Here is a 6,093-nt window from a genome sequence, read left to right as displayed (position 1 = left end):
AAATTCTTTTTTAAATTTGAAAATAAACCTTCCTAAACATTCTTTGCGTTGTGTAGTCCACAAGGTCGACATTTGAATTGAATGTTATATTTCCCAGTAACTTTCTTTTATCTGGATTCTTCTGTTTTTTATTGAAACATTGATCGCGTACCTTCCTTTTAAGTCGGCCACAGTTAGAAGTGTATTGAAATCGGGGAAAAATGCTTTTTTAAAAATTACTTTAGCTATCCAGGAGCCATAAAATTTGACAAATTGCTTAAAGGTACTTGGACACAGATTTGAAGTTAATATTTTCTCATTTTTTCTATATAATATCACGAATTTTATATTTTAATAGCATTTCACACAAAAATCTTATTTCATTTAAAAGTTATTAAAACTTTAAAATTTTTGGCGGGTTTGATTGACACATCCTTGCACTCTCACAAATTTTAACTTTATTCTTAATCCTTAGGAAAAGTGGCAATTTTGATGTGTTTTAATGAGAAATATTAAAACTTTTATCAAGAAAAATAATTTTATTCAGAGTAGAAATGTTAGAAAGCAAAACACCTTCACAAGTATCGTCATTCCAAACTAAGAGATGCGTACAGAGTTTAGCAAATCGAGCACACTCGTGTTATGTACACAGTTTTTGTAAACAGGGCTCGAGTTCTGTTATTGTTTATATTTAGAATTCACTGGGTGCGTTCAATCGTCACAGTCTGCTTACCACAACTGCACGGACTGACAATATATTGTGTGTTTGTTTTGCTTTCGAACGTGTCTACTCTGAATTTTCTGGATTATAGTATTAATGTTTTTCATTTATACAAAACGAGATTGCCACTTTTCCTAAGGATTAAGAATAAAATTAAATTTGTGAGAGTGCAAGGATATGTCAAACAAACCCGCCGAAAAATTTGAAATTTCAATATCTTTTAAACGAAATAAGATTTTTACTTAATTTTTGTGTGAAATGCTATTAAAATATATAATTCGTAATATTATAGAGAAAATAATAACTTCAAATCTGTGTCCAAGTACCTTTAAAGTCTTGTAACTTTACAATAGCTATAAATTCTATCATTTCTTTTAAAAATGCATGTAAAATTCTAGACCTAGGTCAATTTGTCAGAGAATTTCTTTTTGGTCATTGCACGAAGGCTGTTTATAGTATCTCAATATCAAACAAAAACTTGTTCTCTAGAGTTCCTCAATTTAAAAAAAAGATATATATTTTTTTTATTTCCTTTACACAAAACCGCCTTTTCAGGATAAAAATGTATCATACTCATAAATGGCGAAGTATGTAAACTTTGACTTGATTTACTAAGTTACCAATTATCCAAACAAAAAAGATCACAACATGTTAGCACAAAATATTTCCTAATGTGATAACTGTTTATGAATTAATGCTTTTTGGATACCAGATATGGCAGTGTTCTGTTTGACAGAAATGGAAACGCAAGGTTGGAAATGAATGAATATTTATTAATAAATAAATGATAAAGCAATCAAAACATGTCAACACATAGTATAATTGACAATACCAAGCACAGTTAAACACATTAGGTAAAAGAAAGAAACACATATAGCAGAAACCATAAAATCTTGATTTCACAGTTTAATGCAATGAGAAATGCATGTTACAAAAATATAAAGTAAACAGATTGCATATTTCAGATCTAAAAAGTGTCAAAGATGGGCAACATCCACCTCTTTTAACTTATTGAATTTATTTTTTAAAAATGAAATCCTAACATTTTTTTGAATATTTTCATAGCGCGGAGATAGAATGCTGTATTAACTACTACCTAGAGAATGGATTATGTAAAGGTAACAATCAATTCACAAACACAATGAAATTACACAATTTAACATGGCAAAAATAGTCTATATCAAACAATATTTTATTATATGAAATTAATAAAACTGCAATTTATGTTGATTTGTAATTTAAACAAGTCCGAAGATTAAAGTCAATTTATAAGTAAATACAAAAGAACAGCACCACTGGAAGAGAAAAACTCTCGTTTATTCCACTTTTAGTTTTGTCCAAGTGGATGGTTTGGCAAGAATTGCTTACAGCATGTGTCCCAAAATTACTTATGGAGAATTATGTGATCAAAGTTGTAACTGCAAATCTAATGAAACATGTAATCATAAACTAGGATGTACGTTACATTCCTTTTTTTCCTTTTAATTGTACTAATATTCATGATTGTTGGATATTAAGTTAACCAAGCAATTCTTTTGTCATGAGTAGTTGGTCAAGTCGCACGTATTCTACAAGTAAAAATGTTGTAAAATGTTAATTGCTTTTAATGATAATGAGTTTTTGTCCACACAAATAACTATTGTCTATTAAATTGTTGTGCTTACTATAGACTTTTAAGACGGGTAATCATATTGTCTTAGACTTATATAGTTAAAAAAAATTAAGACACCTGATCCCAACTCTGGAGTTTGCTTCTTTTGTTTAATGGTTTATGGACTTTTGAACTCCAAACTGTTCGCCATCTCCACGTATTTCAATTCAATAGTTTCAAAGATACTTATGAAAGTGCTCCATTTCACTCAGGTCTTCCTAAAACTGGTGTGTGCCTTGGAAAAATGGGGTATGAATCTTTCTGTAATATTATTTTGTTAAAGAAGTTTACCAAATCAACTTATAAAATAACTCCATCTTAACATTTTTCAATTTATATGACTCAATACCATATTTCACTATATTTACAATATACCATATTTCAGGGAATTCGGATGCTTTTTAAATTATAACCAACGAATCAAAAATAAATGTTTAGGTTTATTTTTAACCTTTGATCACTAGACTAAGTATGAATCAATAAAATATGTGGAACTTCATAGAAAAATAAAACCTTTAATTGTCCAATATATATATAAAAGAGACATTTAAAACAAGTGTTTCGGAAAAACATACATCTTTAACAATTTACAAATTTTAAGCTAGATTATTTTCAATGTTGTAGTTCTGTTTAAATAATGTCTATTTTTTTCAGTTTGTTACCCGGGCACTTATGGCGAAAATTGCAATAAGCGATGTCCAAATAAAACATACGGCTATCAATGTGGACAGAAATGTAAATGCAGCGTTAACATCACTTGTGACAAACACTTCGGCTGTGTTGACCAAGGTTTGTCAATATATGCTTTTTATATTATTAATATTATATATTATATTATAACTGTGATTTCAATGTTCAAATCAAAAATAAAATATTGTTAATTGATGAAGATAAGTAGTTAATAAAGATAATCATTTTTTACATTGTCTCGATGGCTTTTAAACTTTTTTTCCATTCTTTTTATTTTTCCTTAAGAAATATAGAATTTGTTTTATTAAAAAGGCTTTATTTGACTGCAAGTGTTGCAATAAATGTAAAAGTCAATTTAACTTGCGTCACAAGCAGGTCATTTAATTAATTCCAATAACTGCGATATTAATTTCCATGCAAACAACAAAAAATTACATTTTATTTGTTATATTTTGTTTTATTGCTAAAATGATTATGTAAAGTAGGATAAAATACCTCGTTAATTCTGTAATTGATACGTACACTTTTGCATGTTTCTTTGATGGTAGGGACACTGCTGATGATTTCAATACCGGTGACTGGCTTTGCAGCTTTAACGTATCGATAAACAACAATGAATTTCATAAGGACTTCTCGAATTTTTACTTTCACTCAAAATGATTTAGTTTCGTAAAATTTCATGCTCATTGTCTGTTTTTTCAGATCCACGTGTACTAATAATTTAATATTCAAAAACCAATTCCTGTCGGTCCGAAAAAAAGATAAGGAGAATGCATAGTTCGTATATTTTCAATGGGTGTACCTGCAGGAACCTTCTTCCCTGAAAAGCAATTCAGAACATGATAAAAAAAATACAAACCAATATTTTCTATTTTTTTCTTAAAAATTTTTAAACTGAAATTAAATCTTATGAATGTATTTTATACTTTAAGACAATTTGCATTTTCGGTTGTTAGTCTTACAATAGAGTTCAAAGATGAAGCATAGTAGAAATATAAAACAAAAAATAAAGAAGCCCCTTCTGAAATGCAAAAAACAGTTGCATTTATAATTGTAAAAATGATCCTTATTTAGGGATGTATTCTGATAATTTAACATAAAGATTCAGCAAACAACGGTCATAAGAAGTTTTCAGTCAATGCAATGTGGAGGACATTTCCGCCTTTGTAACCATCTACGTGAATGGTGACACGACGGCTTAAATTTATTTTGGGCTTTATTGTGTAACTGTTCAAAGTTAATGTTAGCTAGATATTTGAGCTTAATCTGTTTTGTCCCCTATTTTGGCATTTGTCTGTCAGTTTGTCGGTCGGTCTGTCTTTCCGTTTGTTCGACTGTCCCAAACACTTAAATTTTGATCATAATTTGAAAGAGAAGAGATTTAGAGATTTCATATTTCACTTACATGTACATTACCTGTGACAAGACCTTACTAAATATACTTTGCTTTTTGTTATTCTGACACTGTTACGTTGAATTGGAAGTTTGAGCCACTTTTAAGAAATGTTCACTTATCTTCCATTATAGCTTCTGATTGAAAATATCTGAAGATCAATTTTTTACAATTGAATTGCCTGTGACAAGACACGTTATTTCTAATCGTGCTATGATAAGAAATAGATCAAGTATGATTCTTTAACTCCTTTACCTCGGCTTTCACGTCTGATCTCATGTAAAAAGGGCGATCAATTTTGACAATATTTCATAAATACATGTAATTGCATGCACTCACTACGACAGCGAAAACAAGGGACCAAAATTCTTTTAATTTTGTTGTATTTGTACATAATATATTTTGCATATTTTGATAAGATTCAGCAAATCTTAAAGTCAATTTTTGCTTTCTTATTCTATAATAATTACATGTATATGTATTTAAATTTCTTTGATTTCAAACAACATTGCTGATGTAGAAGGAATCTACAATTTTACAAATAATTTTACAATTATGACATGTACACCTTTTCAAATTATTTTTTACTTATAGACTGCCCTCCCGGAAAATTTGGAATGAAGTGTGAAGATGAATGTCCAATAGGGACGTTTGGAAAATTCTGTTCAGGAATATGCCAGTGCAACTCTGAGTGTGATAAAAGATTTGGATGTCCAAGGAAGGGTAGTATTTTTCCAACTGATTATAAGCATTTCATTTATAATATATATCTTATTCTTTGAATATCATTGCTCTGAATATAAATATAGCATTTACCATGATTTGAAGTGGATATGATATTTATCCAAAACGTTGTGTGTTTCGCATCTCAAAGCCTTTGTTGGGGTAAGTTAAACACACAAAGAAATGGATAAAATCATTTCCAGCTATAATCAAGGAAGGTTCTTTTTACATTGTATCCCATGTTTTTATATAAAATAATATGGGCAATATGTCAAAGGGATTGAACACAATTTTTAGCAACTTAAGTCGCCCTGTTTCAATAACACTATTTTATTTAAACAAATATGACCAAGGAAAACCGAAGTAGGTTTTATTCTTTGTTTATGCCAATATTTTCAAAAATTATTTTTTAGTTTCAGCTACTTCAAGTTTTCATGCAGGAAGATTGCTCATAGTTTTACCAACGATTCTCGTAGCTATCGCTCTTACTATTTAATATTGGTACTCAAGATAAGGTATATGTAGATTGGTACTATAATTAACCACTTACATGTAGTGATACAATAATTACCGAGGGTATTTTTCGTTAATACGGAAAACATTCTTTTCGTAAAGTGTTATGTTTTTAAAATCCTTTCAGTGTACATGTAAGTATTTATTTTTATAAGTTATTCTTTTTTGCAACGTGTGTAAAACACAATATCAGAGAGAGAGAGAGAGAGAGAGAGAGAGAGAGAGAGAGAGAGAGAGAAAGAGACTCATGAAACCCTGTGAAACTGACATACATGTACATCTGTGAAAAAAATATATATACCGTCATTATATCGAATTCACAATTAATAATTATAATGAGGTTTAATTTCCACAACTTTGGTTCATATTCAACTGTTCAACCCATTTACACATTCGTTCTCTGTAAATGTTACACGCACGGAA

The 6,093-nt window shown here is 29.4% G+C and overlaps 1 long non-coding RNA gene across 2 annotated transcripts; it reads left to right on the top strand.

Moving 5' to 3' along the window:
• Positions 1-1,465: 1,465 nt before the first annotated feature.
• On the top strand, positions 1,466-5,651 carry LOC134256050 (uncharacterized). Of its 2 annotated transcripts, none has more exons than XR_009989657.1 (4): positions 1,466-1,818; positions 3,006-3,140; positions 5,029-5,157; positions 5,577-5,651. It is a non-coding gene; the product is annotated as an uncharacterized LOC134256050 (long non-coding RNA). The 2 variants fall into 2 exon arrangements; XR_009989656.1 differs by having other exon boundaries at positions 1,468-1,818; positions 5,571-5,645.
• The last annotated feature ends 442 nt before the right edge of the window (positions 5,652-6,093 follow it).

This window comes from Saccostrea cucullata, unplaced genomic scaffold (assembly GCF_032062105.1).
Source record: "Saccostrea cucullata isolate Sc308-1 unplaced genomic scaffold, CSIRO_AGI_Scuc_v1 ctg16659, whole genome shotgun sequence".
Classification (NCBI taxonomy): Eukaryota; Metazoa; Mollusca; class Bivalvia; order Ostreida; family Ostreidae; genus Saccostrea; species Saccostrea cuccullata.
Note: the sequence above shows the minus strand (reverse complement) of the source record. Positions and strands in the feature narration are given on the sequence as shown.